The sequence below is a fragment of the Monodelphis domestica genome, chromosome 1 (genome assembly GCF_027887165.1).
Source record: "Monodelphis domestica isolate mMonDom1 chromosome 1, mMonDom1.pri, whole genome shotgun sequence".
Classification (NCBI taxonomy): Eukaryota; Metazoa; Chordata; class Mammalia; order Didelphimorphia; family Didelphidae; genus Monodelphis; species Monodelphis domestica.
This window is the reverse complement of record NC_077227.1, coordinates 391,437,018-391,452,838: the sequence shown is the minus strand read 5'-3', so window position 1 is coordinate 391,452,838 and position 15,821 is coordinate 391,437,018.

The window sequence follows — 15,821 nt, the reverse complement described above, 5'->3', positions numbered from 1 at the left end:
GCAAGGCCAGAATTTGAAACCAAGTCCTTTCACTCTAAATCCAGAGCTCCTTCCAAAAGTCCTCCTTATTTCTATATGCCATACCTATGGAACTCAGTCAACCAATGGTCACTTATTCAATGCCTGCTATGTTCCAATCGCTGTGTGAGGCATTAGGAATACAAAGACCAAAGTGAAACAAACCCTGTCTTACTTTTAAAAATGTAATGGTATAACAGCTTTCTTTTCTTTGTGGTGGCAAAGAACTATAAATCGAGGCTATGTCATCAGTTGGGGAATGAGTGAACAAGTCTGGCATTAAATAATTGTGATAGAATTGCATGCTGTAAGAAATGATGAAAGGGTTAATTTAAAAACAAACATAGAAAGACTTACATGAAATTCTAAGAATGGAAGTGAGTAGAACCAAGTGGACATTATATGAAGCTATGAAATTGGTGTTTGAAGAAGAACTTGTGAATATCTGCCTGCAGAGAAAGAACTGATAAAGAAAAACATGAAAGATACAGTTCATTTAAAATTTTTTTTTAAATTTTATTTAATTAATTAAACTATTTTTCCATGATTACATAATTCATGTTCTTTCCCTCCTCTCCTCCCACTCCACCTCCCATAGCCAACAAGCAACTTCACTGGGTTTTACATGTGTCATTGATCAAGAGCTATTTCCATATCATATTTTTAATAGAGTGTTTTTTTAAGCCAAAACCCCAAACATATCCTCATTGAACCATGTGATCAAGCAATTGTTTTTCTTCTGTGTTTCTACTCCCACAGTTCTTTCTCTGGATGTGGATAGCATTCTTTCTCATAAGATCTTCAGAATTGTCCTGGATCATTGCATTGCTGCTAGTAGAGAAGTCCATTACATTTGATTGAGTCACAGTGGAAAGATACAGTTTACATAAAAATGGGGTGGGGTGGCAAATGATGCCTTCTCTAGTGTTGGGAAAGGAGGGGAATACATAGGAATCTTCATGTAATCAACAAACAAATTAATTTTTAAAAACATTTAATGGGAATTTTTTAATGAACAAAAATATATTTTCTCTCCCTTCTAGCACCTTTTCCTACTGAAAGAAGAGAAAGGAAAAGAAAAACCAAACCCTTATAACAAAGAAGGGGCTTATATTTTAATTATAGAAACAATTCTTACATATGTAGGTATATAGAAAATATATAAAGCAGATAAAAGGCAACATGGGGGAAGAAAGTTCTATTAATTGGGAGGAAAGGTAAGAGAGACCAAGAACTTCCTGCAGAACATTGCACATTAACTGAGTTTTAAAATAAACCAGGGATTCCAAGAGGTAAAGGTGAGGAAGAAGTCCTGAGTTTAGCCAGTTCAAAGACTCGGAGATGGAAGATGGAATATTTGGAGAGGGGAGTACCCGACTCTTCCCACTCCTCTTTATAAAGGACAGAAGCTGGACTTCTAGGATCACTTCATTCTGCATCTGCTAATCTGTCTCATTTCAAGTCTACTGTACAAAATGCTACTTGCTGAGTAACCCCTAGATGTCCCATTCTTCCAATCCCCTCTTTCCCACCTCCTTTTTGTAATCTGAGGTGTGTGTGTGTAATATACAATGAGATTGGAAAGATAGTCTGGGGTCCATTTGTGAATGACTTTAAAAGCTAGCCAGAGGAGTTTATATTTTTATCCTAGAGGCAATGGAAAGCCACTTGAGTTAATTGAGTAGGGGAGTCACATGGTTAGATCTCACTTTAGTGGGATTACTTTGGCAGCAGTGTGGACAATAGTCTAAAGTGATGAGTTTCCCAGGGTAGGGAGACTAGTCAGAGACTGTGGCAATCATCCAGGTGAGGAGTGATCAGGACCTCAGCTAAAGTAGTAGTTATGGGAGCAGAGAGAAAAGGATACCAGAAGAGATGTTATAGAGGAAGGAGCAACATGATTTGGGAATTGGTTGACTCTGTGGGGTAAGGATACTGCTGAAGTTCTGTGCCTTCTGATTCTTGAAAAAGGGATGATGGACTACAGTCAGTCAGTCAGTCAACACCGATTTGCTAAATGCTAAATGCCTACTGTGTGCCAGGCATTGTACTAAGCATAATGGATAAAAAAAGGCAAAAAAGTCCTTGCCTTGAAGGACATCCCAGACATATGGGGAGAAATAACCTGCAAACAACTATAATCATAGATGATATAAACAGTGTCAATGGAAGGGATGGAGTGAAGCATATTTTTATATATATATATGTATATATATATGTATATATATATATCCAGACATCATTTATACATTGATTAGTTTTTGTTTAACTGTACTATTATGAAGGAAGCTTTTGGTGAGATGGAAGTAGGGAGTCACTGGGAGTTGATGACATGAAAAAGAACAATGAGAAAATTTTAAAAAGAAGCAAAAAATGTTTTGGGGAGAGGAGAGGATGGAGGTTGCTAGAAATCATATGACTTTTAGACTACCCATAAACCTTGTCAGTAGGACTCAATGTGAGGACCAATCCTTGAACAAGTGAGAAAGGAATGGAACTGTATCCATCTTGACATTCTCACTATAAATGAAACCAGAATAAAGCAGGATGCTGCAGCTCCATGGGAAGATGGCTCACAGGTTCTCTTAGAGAGGCAAATAAGGCCATTTGGGAAGTTGGTTCTGTCGCATCCCTCAAAACTACAAGAAATATTATTTCATAGAGCATTTGGTTATCTCTTTCCTCAGGGCTCAGTGTTAATTATTTGCAAAAAACCCCCAAAAAAAACCACCCTGATAATTTTGTTCAGTAACTCTCTGATCACAGATATCAGGCAAAGCATACAATAAGGAAGTATATATTTGCCAAACATGCTTACCATTGTCATGGAGTGGATAAGGCACAGTCCACAGTAATGAGGAAACCCTTATAATAGAGTGAGGTCCTCTAAACATACTGCCAACAGATAACATCAAGTCCCAGGATATCATGGGAGGGGCAGTGTTCCTTGAAAAGATCTAAATACTATTCCATGGGATTTGATGTAACTATCTATCCAGGAAAAACCAAGTGGATGAAAACTGTTTACTGCCTAGATTATGATAGGCAGTTAGATGGACCAGTACATATATTTTTGACACATTCTGCAAATGAACAATGAGCTGGGCTTAGAGTTAAGTAGAAAGAGGAGGACAAGTTGATCTGCCTGAGAGAAAGCTCTCTTAATAGCAACAAGTTTCTCTTGGAAACAGATAAGTGACTCAGTGAGTAGAGTGCCAGGCCTAGAGATGGGAGGGCCTGGGTTTAAATCTGACCTCAGATACTTCCACAGCTGTGTCTCTTAACCCCCATTGCCTAGTCATTTAACTTCCATTGCCTAACCCTCATTGCTCTTCTGCCTTGGAATCAATACTTAGACATAAGGAGAGAGACAGAGACAGAGAGAGGAGGGAAGGAAGGAAGGAAGGAAGGAAGGAAGGAAGGAAGGAAGGAAGGAAGGAAGGAAGGAAGGAAGGAAGGAAGGAAGGAAGGAAGGAAGGAAGGAAGGAAGGAAGGAACAAATGTTCATCTTTTGATACTAATTTTTAACTAGTATTATATAGGAGTGAATCATGGAATGCTAGACTCCAAGGAATGAAAAGAGTATCATTCAGAAGTCAGTGGGGAGGTGCTTGGTTAATGTAAGCAGACACAATGGAGTAAAGAATGTCATCAAAGAAATATATGAAAAAGAGCTGGTCCCAAGGCAAAAGCAAGAGACAAGCCTTGGGCTCCACTCGTAAACTCAATATGTTAGGAACAATTCTAGGAAGTCCCCCAGCATGTCAGGTGGTCTCCCTGCAGAAAGAATGGCCCTTCTGACTCCAGTTAATATGAACGTCTTGAAGCCCATTTAAATTCTGAAATGTTCTTGCTTCTATCCAGCTTGTTTGATCACAATCTCCCTCATAGATAATGTGGGGGCAGGTCTGCAAGTGAGTTAGTTGTATTTTGACTCAGTGCTTCTAAAGTGCTTGTGCAGGTAGGTTCCTCCATTAAACCTTTCTTGACTTCTGCTTCCACATTTCAAGGAATGTTCCTGGAAAGTGACTGGTTGATTTTGAGTGGAGTAAAAGGGAAAGGAAGCCATTGGACTTCCTCTTGAAAAATGAAAAAAAAAAAAGACTATGAAGGAATGGCCCTGGATAGGCAGACATGGATAGGATATGATTTGAATAATTAGAGGGATTATCCACATTGATAAGGTTAAAATTCCATTTGAATGTGAATTTTGCTACAAGGTTGATTGTGATGGGGACAAAGGAGAGATCTAGACAAAGTGCCAAAGGAGAATTTGAGGAAGAAGAGAGTACTTTCAGCTGGGGGAATCAAGGAAGGCTTCATGGAAGAGGACTTGCCTGAGCTGAGCCTTGAAGGAAGACTTGAAGAATTTCAACAGGTTGAGAACAAGATAGTACCATCAAGGAACAGCCTGTACTTATGCCTGTGCCTAGAGGCAGGGGATGAAAAAACAGCTAGGCCCGTTCAGTTGGATTGGAACATCTGTCTGGAGAAAAAGGGAATACTATAAAATATGGCTAGAAAGGTAGGAGGTAGGACAATTGCTAATGGTCTCATACCAGGCTAAGGAGAGTTTATTTTATCTTATTGGCAAAAAAGAAACATCTGAAGATTCATTAGCAAGATTATTTTGGCAGCTGTGGGGTGGATGGATCAAATCCAGAGCTCTTATCCACATTTTTGTTGTTCAATCATGTCCAACTCTTCATGAACCCATTGGGAGTTTTCTGGACAAAGATAATGGAGTAGGTTGCCATTTCTTTATCAAACTTATTTTAGAGATGAGGCAAACTGAGGCAAATAGGGTAAAATGACTTGCATAGGGTCATACAACTACTAGATTTGAACTCAGGAAGATGAGTCTTCCTGACTTTAGGGCCAGCACTCTATCCATTGTACCACCTAGATATCCCCCTGAACCCACTGCACCACCTTCCTGTCCCCTCCATCCACTGTACCACCCAGTAGTGACATTCCATACACTAGTCCATGGTTAAGTTGTTTCAGATGACCTGGGAACCAGCCTCCTAGTCCTTCTGCCATCTCCTCCCCTCCAATAGAGGGGACATGGAATGAGAGAGTGATGTGCACATCCGGGATTCCTCTTGAATTCTTGGTCCATTGGTGAGGACCATTCCCACTCAGACTACAGCCTAAGATGTCCTGGGTTCCAGAAGTCACCAAGCAGGTTGGAAAAGTCTGATTTCAAGCTGAACATCCTAAACTTAATAGAACATCGGCCCTTAACTGTAGGCCCTCTCTGACTGATTATCTTTTTACTGGTTGACTGGGTTCTATTGCAAATTCACAAAGAGAAGAGAAATCATATTTTCCATCAGCCTTCAGTTAGTTTCATGCTTAGTGAAGTCTTAATGGCACATCAGAAACAAACAGGATTTAGATTGGTAGGTGACATGAGCCTGGGACTCTATGTATACTGAGAGGGGAGAAGAATTGCCAGTGTAGCCATTCACCAGCTCTGGTTGTTACAAGGGCAGTCACAATGGGGAGTGATTGTAATTTGTAGAGATTTCTATTGGTGTCAGCAAATAGGCAGAGGCCTGGTGCCCAGTGCATTAAGTTATCTAAAATCTAGCTTGGGTGCCGTGAAGTGCATTTTGGTAGGAGAGCAGAGAGTGGTATAGATGGGGATGCAGTGGCAGAGGGGCCTCATCATTGTCCTGCTTACAGCATGAAAGTGAGAGATGCAGATGGGTTTGGGGGCCTGGAGCCTTCAGAACCATAGGAGCTTGGTTCCACTGCCTAGAAATTGAGGGAATGAGCATCTAGAGCAGGGGTTCTTAATTTGGTGTTTGGAAACTTAATTTTTTTAAATTAAATATTCCATAATTACATTTCAACATAATAGGTTCCATAACCTATTTAACCTATTAAAGGTTCAAGATAATAGGTTGTAAACCTATGTACTTTGATTTATGTATTTAAAGATGCTATTCTGGGGGCAGCTAGGTGGCTGAGTGGAAAAGGAGCCTATAGAAAGCAGAGATGGGAGGGCCTGGGTTCAAATCTGGCCTTGGATTCTTCCTACCTTTGTGAACCTGGGTAAATCATTTTAACCCAATTGCCCAGGCCTTACCATACTTCTGCCTTGGAATCAATGTTTAGTGTTGATTCTAAGACAGAAGGTAAGGGTAGATAGAAATAGATAGATAGATAGATAGATAGATAGATAGATAGATAGATAGATAGATAGATAGGCAGGCAGGCAGATAGATACATAGATGGATAGACAGACAGATATGTAGACAAATAGATAGATGGATGGATGGATAGATAGACTGACAGACAGATAAATAGGTAGCTAGATACAGATATAAACAGACAGACAGATATATGGATGAACAGTTAGATGGATGGATGAATAGATAGACAGACAGACAGACAGATGGACAGATAGACAGATGGACAGATAGATAGATGGATGGATAGATAGAAAGATAGACAGAGACATACAGAGACAGACAGACAGACAGATAGATAGATAGATAGATAGATAGATAGATAGATAGATAGATAGATAGATAGATGGATGGATAGATGAACGGATGGATGGATAGATAGGCAGGCAGGCAGGCAGATAGATGGACAGACAGACAGACACATAGACAAATAGAAAGATGAATGTATAAATAGATAGACAGACAGACAGATAGGCAGGCAAGCAGACAGATAGACAGATAAGCAGGTAGCTAGATACAGATATAAACAGACAGACAGACAGATGTACAGATGTGTGGATGGACAGATAGATGGATGGATGGATGGATGGATGGATGGATAGACAGACAGACAGACAGACAGACAGACAGATAGATAGATAGATAGATAGATAGATAGATAGATAGATAGATAGATAGATAGATGGATGAATGGATGGATGGATAGATAGACAGACAGATAGATAGGCAGGCAGATAGACAGGCAGGCAGATATATAGATGGACAGACATATAGACAGACACATAGACAGATAGATAGATAGATAGATAGATAGATAGATAGATAGATAGATAAATGGATGGATGAATGGATGAATAGATATACAGACATAGGCAGAAAGGCAGACAGACAGACAGACAGGCAAATAAGTAGGTAGCTAGATACAGATATAAACAGACAGACAGGCCGATGTACAGATGTATGGATGGACGGATAGATAGATGGACAGATAGATAGAAAGACATAGATGAATAGATAGATATATAGATAAATGGATGGATGGATGGATAGATAGACAGATAGGCAGCAGATAGATGGACAGACAGACACATAGACAAATAGATGGATGAATGGATAGATAGACAGACAGACAGACAGATAGATAGACAGATAAGTAGATAACTAGATATAGATATAAACAGACAGATAGACATGTACAGATGTACAGATGTACAGATAGACATGTACAGATGTATGGATGGACAGATAGATAGATAGATAGATAGATAGATAGATAGATAGATAGATAGATAGATAGATAGATAGATAGATAGATAGATAGATAGATAGATAGATTATTCTGAGCTGGGAATGGTGTGTGCCTATAATTCAGCTATGGAAGTATTGCTTGAGTTCTAGATTTCTAAGCTACAGTAAGAAGTCTGGTACCAATATGGTGACACCCTGGCAATGGAGGAAAAATCAACAATTCCCCCAATATGCCAGGTGGTCTGCCTAAGGATGGGGCAAACTAACCCAGGTACAAAAAAATTAAGCAAGTTAAATTTTCCTTCCTGGCCAATCAGTATTAGGATCACTCTGAGTGTCTGCTGCATTTCCAACTTGGGCAAAATAGGGAAACAAAGTCTCAAAAAAATCTCTCTCTATTTTTACATCTGTTTTTATGCCTATGTCTATATCTCTCTTTAAATCTATATACATATACACATATATTTTATATATATATATATGCATATATATATATATTCATCTTTTTGAGGAGTCCATACAGAGGCTTCACCAGGGATTTTGCCAGAGGTGTCCCAGACACCAAAACAAGATTAGGAACCCCTGCTCCCGACACCCACAGAACACAGTGTACTTGTATGAAGTGAGCAATGCCAAGAGTTATAAGATGGGAATCTCTGTGGCATATCTGAATAATGGGAGGCTGAACTCATATCTTTCTCGAGGTTTCTGCTTCTAAAGCACAGTGCCTTGGGCATGGAGGTGGGGAAGCTATGGCTGGGGCAGTTACTGGGCAATTTAACAGTTATACTGGTAGCCTCCCCTCCCCCTCAACCAACTTGGATGGATTTGTACAGGTGGTTCAGATCTTGGGGAAGCTTTGGCGGCTCTGAGTGCCCACAACTACTGCTGTCTCCACAAGATCCCCAGTGCCAACCAGGGGATACTAGAGATACTTCTGATACTCAGAGATACAAAGTTCTGGAGGATACTGCTCCTATTCCGAAATCAAAGATTTCAGCTGAAAGGAACCTTAGAGTCCAATTCCCTCACTTTACAGACGAGGAAACTGAGCTCCTTAAAGGAGAAATAACTAACCCACAGTTATCCAGGCAGTAAGGAGCTGGGGATTCAAATTTAGACCTTCTGACTAGCACGAAGACTCTTTCCACTGTTCTTCCACAACCCCCTCCCCCAGATTGCTCAGAAGTGTTGTGCTGAACTAGTTACACTTCCAACACTATCTCCTTTGTGACCAGGAGCCTTGGAGGATCTTGGAACCATGCCAATGACTGTCCTTCCTCCCAACAAATCCAGCTGGACTCTTCAGGTTTCGGGCTTTTGGTCTTGTCCTCAGAAACTTCATGCTCCCTCCGAGTGAGCTCCAAGGCCCAGAGTAAACACTCTTTGCTCATCATTGGCCAGGGCAGCAGAGGTGGTTGGGGTGGGGTGCTGAGGACAAGGGGGGAGGGGCAGGGAAGTCATAATTCCTTCTTAGTTTCTGTTAATGTGCAAGACAGTACAGACATGGAGGGCTGTTCCACAAGTATGAAATCAATATGTGAGCTGGATCCTTCCCACACAATCCCAATAGAATCCAGGAGTTGAGTCAACAAGTGCCTACTATGTGCCAGGCACTGTGCTAAGAGCTGGGAATACAAAGAAAGGCAAAGGCACCCCTTGTTTTTGAGGAGCTCAAGCTCTGCAGGGGAAGACAACATGGAACCATTTATATCTGTTATTAGGAGAACTGAGAAAGCCCACTGACTATTCAAAGAGGTCATAGTGTCCTAGACCCAAGGCTGGAAGGGGCCTTGAAATCGTCTAGCCCAGCCTGCTAACATGATGGAAAATGAAAACTGAGGCCATAAAGAAAGGCAGAGGCTTTCCCATGGTTGCAGAAAGTTTGCCAGAATCAGGGACTTCCAACTCCTGGAGTCATATTCTTCTCGCTGCACTATCTTCGACTCCTTCTGGTGCCCAAAGGATTTTTTTATTTATCTTTTAAAACACTTGATATTGGAGGCAGTTAGATGGCTTGTTGCATTGAGAGTCAGGCCCAGAGATGGAAGATCTTGGGTTCAAATCTGGCCTCAGACATTTCCTAGCTGTGTGACCCTGGACAAGTCACTTGACCCCCATTGCCTAGCCTTTACTGCTTTTATGTCTTGGAACCAATTCAGTATTGTTTCTAAGTAGTATTGATTTCTAAGTAGTATTGATTCTAAGACAGAGGGTAAAGGTTTTCGTTTTTTTTAGCTTGATATTTCTGCTTTTATGAACCTTCATTTCCAAATATTATCTCTTCCTAACACCCAATGAGCTATTAGAACAAAGAATAAAAAAGATAGGAAAAAAGTAGTTCAGCAAAATGAATCAACTTATCAACCAAGTTTGATAGTAAACAATGTTCCACACACATAGATTCCCAATTCTGCAAAGAAGAGAGGAAAGTTACCTTTTGTTTCTTTTCCTCAAGGCCAAGTTTGATAACTATCATTACCCAGCATTCAGTTTTGTTTTTCTTTGTTGGTGATGGTCTTTCTATTACTGTTTAGATTTTTAAAAAAATAAACTCATATCTTCTGTCCTAGAAGATTGCTTCTAGGGAAGAAGACTAATAAGGGCCAGGCAATGGAGTTTAACTGACTTACCCAGAGTCACACAGTTAGGAAATATCTATAGCTAGATTTCTTAAGCAGAAAATCTCTCAGAAAGGGATTTTTGTTGAAACTTGCCACATAGAAAGGCCTTTTGGAGATGGGACTCTCTGTGATCAATCAGGGCAGGCTTCTGGGTCTACTCAGAATCTTTGGCTGTAGGGATTGGTTAACTGAGATATGTTCAAAAGGACTTCCTAAAGAATTATTCACTATTCACATCTAGTGGCAGAAAAAGTAAAGGTCAGGTAGGAAATTTTCCAAGTGGCTCTTTGTTTGCTAAGTTAAATTTTTTCCCAAGCCTAGACCAAGTACTACCTCTTTCTTGAAGCCTTCCTAGATTACTCCCAGTTGGAAGGATCTTTGATTTTTCTTTTTTCTTTTTTTTTAATAACCCTTACTATCTGCCTTATGTATTGGTTCTAAGACAGAAGAGTGGTAAGGGCTAGGCAATGGGGGTTAAGTGACTTGCCCAGGGTTGCACAGCTAAGAAGTGTCTGAGACCAGATTTGAACCTAGGACCTGCTGCTTTCTCTAAACCTGGCTTTCAATACACTGAGCTACCAAGCTGTCCCCTGGGATCTTTTCCTTCTCAAATTTCCCCTAGCATCTCCTTTGGAACTCACCTGGGCACTCCTTTCCTAATTTGCATTATAGTTCTCTGTTCAGATCTGGGACTGTATCTGGTCCAATTCCCCTCAATATTCAGAATAAGATTTTGAGCAAGATGGCGGCTTAGAGAAAACTTAAGTTCAGATCTCCGGAAACCCTTCCCTACCGAACTCAAACTATATGTTCCTAAGGCACCAAAATTCAATACAAACAACAGCATAGGCCCCAGGAATCCTCCTCCTGGACCTGGATCAAAAGGTACGCCCCCCCCAAAAGCCAGAACACAAGATCACCCGGACCTAAGGGGTAGGCAGAAGGAAGGTCCCAGGACCCATACCCCCAACACAGAGCACTGAGTCCGAGGCAGCAGAGGGAACCTCAAAGCCTCAGGGCTGGCTATCCTGAAGGCCACTTCCTGAAAACAACCTGACCCAGTCGAAGGGGCACCCAGACAGCAGGGAAACAGAGAGAGACAGAGGGGAGCCTATAACCCCCTGACCAGATCCTTCCATCTGAGTCTCACCGAAGGTCCCTGCCTCAGGGCATACTCAGTCCGAGGTTAATCCTATCAGAAGCCCTAGGAGCTCCAGGAAGCCACGCCCCTGCCCCCCCTCAGAGAGCAGGGTCATCTGAAACAACAGTAACCCTCAGGGATGGCAAAAGGGCCTCGGGAGCCGGCTATTCTGAAGGCCACATCCTGAAAACAACCTGACCCAGTCGCAGGGGCACCCAGACAGCAGGGAAACAGAAAGAGACGGGGGAGCCTGCAGCCCCCTGGCTGGATCCTTCCATCCAAGTCTCAAGGACCCTGCCTCAAAGCATACTCAGTTCAACCCAGAGAAAGTTAATCTTATCAGGAGCCCTCCAAGCTCCGGGAAGCTGCGGCCCCTCCCCCCTCACAGTGCTGGCTCTCCTGGCCAGCTAAGGCAGGAAGCCGAGGAAAGGGCTGAGCCAGGCTCAGAGTGTGGAAGTAAGGCAACAGAGAAGCATTGGGAGGGAACTGAGGAGGGCAGTAACATGGAAACACCAACAATTCCTGACTTCCCCGGGAAGACAGAACAACAACTGCATAGAACAAACAATCTGCCTAGGGCTAAAACCTCTGAACACCAGACAGAGATAAGAAAAGCTAGACCTCCCCACTCAGATAGAGATGGCAAACTCCACAGAAGCACAAAAGCCCCAAAATTCCAAGAAAAACAAGAAGAAGGGGGCGACTTTGGACACATTTTATGGAGCAAAAATACAAAATACAGAGGAGATAGAAGAGGAAACACAAGCAAATGCTCCAAAACCTTCCAAAACCCCCGGAAACTCTCCACAAACCCATGAAGAATTTGAATCAGAAAGGATAAAAAAGATGGAAGCCTTCTGGGAGGAAAAGTGGGAAATAATGCAAAAGAAATTCACGCATCTACAAAACCAGTTTGACCAAACTGAAAAGGAAAACCAGGCTTTAAAGGTCAGAATTAGGCAACTCGAAGACAACGAGCAGGTAAAGCAGGTAAAGAATCAATAAAGCAAAGCCAAAAGATCAAGAAATTAGAAGAGAACATAAAATACCTCACTGACAAGGTGACAGACTTGGAAAATAGAGGAAGAAGAGATAATTTAAAAATAATTGGACTTCCAGAAAAGCCAGAAATAAACAGCAAACTCGACGTCGTAATACAAGAGATAATCAAAGAAAATTGCCCAGAGATTCTAGAACAAGGGGGCAATACAGCCATTGACAGAGCTCACAGAACACCCTCTACACTAAATCCCCAAAAGACAACTCCCAGGAATGTAATTGCCAAATTCCAAAGCTTTCAAACAAAAGAAAAAATCTTACAAGAAGCCAGAAAAAGACAATTTAGATATAAAGGAATGCCAATCAGGGTCACACAAGACCTTGCAAGTTCCACTCTGAATGATCATAAGGCATGGAACATGATTTTCAGAAAGGCAAGAGAGCTGGGTCTTCAACCAAGAATCAGCTATCCAGCAAAACTGACTATATACTTCCAAGGGAAAGTATGGGCATTCAACAAAATAGAAGATTTCCAAGTTTTTGCAAAGAAAAGACCAGAGCTCTGTGGAAAGTTCAATATCAAAAAACAAAGAGCATGGAATACCTGAAAAGGTAAATATGAAGGAAAGGGAAAAGGAGAAAAATGCTATCTTTTTCTTTTACCCAAACTCTCTTCTTTAAGGACTACATTTATATCAATCTATGTATACTAACATGTGGGGAAAATGTAATGTGTAAGTAGGGGGAAAAGAAAGACCAAATAGAATAATCTTTCTCACACAAAGATTCACACGGGAAGGGGAGGGGAAGAAAACTCCTATAAGAAGGAGAGGAAGAGAGTTTTTACTTAAACCTTACTCTCAGGGAAATCAACTCTGAGAGGGAAGAACATCCAGATCCATTGGGACCTTGAATTCTATCTTACCCAACAAGGGAAGGGAGAAGGGAAAACCAAGGGGGTAGGGGGGAGGGAACACAAAAAAGGGAGGGAAGAAGAGTGGGGAGGGGGAGGGAACAAAAAGGGAGGGACTAGAAAGGGAAACATATCAATGGAGGGGACAAGGGGGACTGATTTAAAATAAATCACTGGACTAAAAGGTAGAGCTGAAGAAGAAAGGTTAGAATTAGGGAAGGATATCAAAATGCCAGGGAGTCCACCAGTGACAGTCATAACTTTGAACGTGAATGGGATGAACTCAGCCATAAAACATAGACAAATAGCAGAATGGATTAGAATCCAAAACCCTACCATATGTTGTCTTCATGAAACACACATGAGGCGGGTAGACACCCACAAGGTCAGAATTAAAGGATGGAGTAAGACTTTCTGGGCCTCAACTGACAGAAAGAAGGCAGGAGTTGCAATCATGATATCTGATAAAGCCAAAGCAAAAATAGACCTGATCAAAAGGGATAGGGAAGGTAATTATATTTTGTTAAAAGGGACTTTAGACAATGAGGAAATATCATTAATCAACATGTATGCACCAAATAATATAGCACCCAAATTTCTAATGGAGAAACTAGGAGAATTGAAGGAAGAAATAGACAGTAAAACCATATTAGTGGGAGACTTAAACCAACCATTATCAAATTTAGATAAATCAAATAAAAAAATAAATAAGAAAGAGGTAAAAGAAGTGAATGAAATCTTAGAAAAATTAGAATTAATAGACATATGGAGAAAAATAAATAGGGATAAAAAGGAATACACCTTCTTCTCAGCACCACATGGCACATTCACAAAGATTGACCATACATTAGGTCACAGAAACATGGCACACAAATGCAGAAAAGCAGAAATAATAAATGCAGCCTTTTCAGATCACAAGGCAATAAAAATAATGATCAGTAATGGTACATGGAAAACCAAATAAAAAACTAATTGGAAATTAAACATTATGATACTCCAAAATCGTTTAGTTAGAGAAGAAATCATAGAAACAATTAATAATTTCACCGAGGAAAATGACAATGGTGAGACATCCTTTCAAACCTTTTGGGATGCAGCCAAAGCGGTAATCAGAGGTAAATTCATATGCCTGAGTGCATATATTAACAAACTAGGGAGAGCAGAGATCAATCAATTGGAAATGCAAATAAAAAAAACTCGAAAGTGATCAAATTAAAAACCCCCAGCAGAAAACCAAACTAGAAATTCTAAAAATTAAGGGAGAAATTAATAAAATCGAAAGTGATAGAACTATTTCTTTAATAAATAAGACAAGAAGCTGGTACTTTGAAAAAACAAACAAAATAGACAAAGTACTGGTCAATCTAATTAAAAAAGGAAGGAAGAAAAGAAAATTAACAGCATCAAAGATGAAAAGGGGTACATCACCTCCAATGAAGAGGAAATTAAGGCAATCATTAAAAATTACTTTGCCCAATTATATGGCAATAAATACACCAATTTAGGTGATATGGATGAATATATACAAAAATACAAACTGCCTAGACTAACAGAAGAAGAATTAGATTTCTTAAATAACCCCATATCAGAAAATGAAATCCAACAGGCCATCAAAGAACTTCCTAAGAAAAAATCCCCAGGGCCCGATGGATTCACAAGTGAATTCTATCAAACATTCAGAGAACAGTTAATCCCAATACTATACAAATTATTTGACATAATAAGCAAAGAGGGAGTTCTACCAAACTCCTTTTATGACACAAACATGGTACTGATTCCAAAACCAGGCAGGTCAAAAACAGAGAAAGAAAACTATAGACCAATCTCCCTAATGAATATAGATGCAAAAATCTTAAATAGGATACTAGCAAAAAGACTCCAGCAAGTGATCAGAAGGGTCATCCACTATGATCAAGTAGTATTTATACCAGGGATGCAGGGCTGGTTCAATATTAGGAAAACCATCCACATAATTGACCACATCAACAAGCAAACCAACAAGAACCACATGATTATTTCAATAGACGCAGAAAAAGCCTTTGATAAAATAAAACACCCATTCCTATTAAAAACACTAGAAAGCATAGGAATAGAAGGGTCATTCCTAAAAATAATAAACAGTATATATCTAAAACCATCAGCTAATATCATCTGCAATGGGGATAAACTAGATGCATTCCCAATAAGATCAGGAGTGAAACAAGGATGCCCATTATCACCTCTACTATTTGACATTGTACTAGAAATACTAGCAGTAGCAATGAGAGAAGAAAAAGAAATTGAAGGCATCAAAATAGGCAAGGAGGAGACCAAGTTATCACCCTTTGCAGATGACATGATGGTCTACTTAAAGAATCCTAGAGATTCAATCAAAAAGCTAATTGAAATAATCAACAACTTCAGCAAAGTTGCAGGATACAAAATAAACCCACATAAGTCATCAGCATTTCTATATATCTCCAACACAGCTCAGCAGCAAAAACTAGAAAGAGAAATCCCATTCAAAATCACCTTAGATAAAATAAAATACTTAGGAATCTATCTCCCGAGACAAACACAGGAACTATATGAACACAACTACAAAACACTCTCCACACAACTAAAACTAGACTTGAACAATTGGAAAAACATTAACTGCTCATAGATAGGATGAGCCAATATAATAAAAATGAACATCC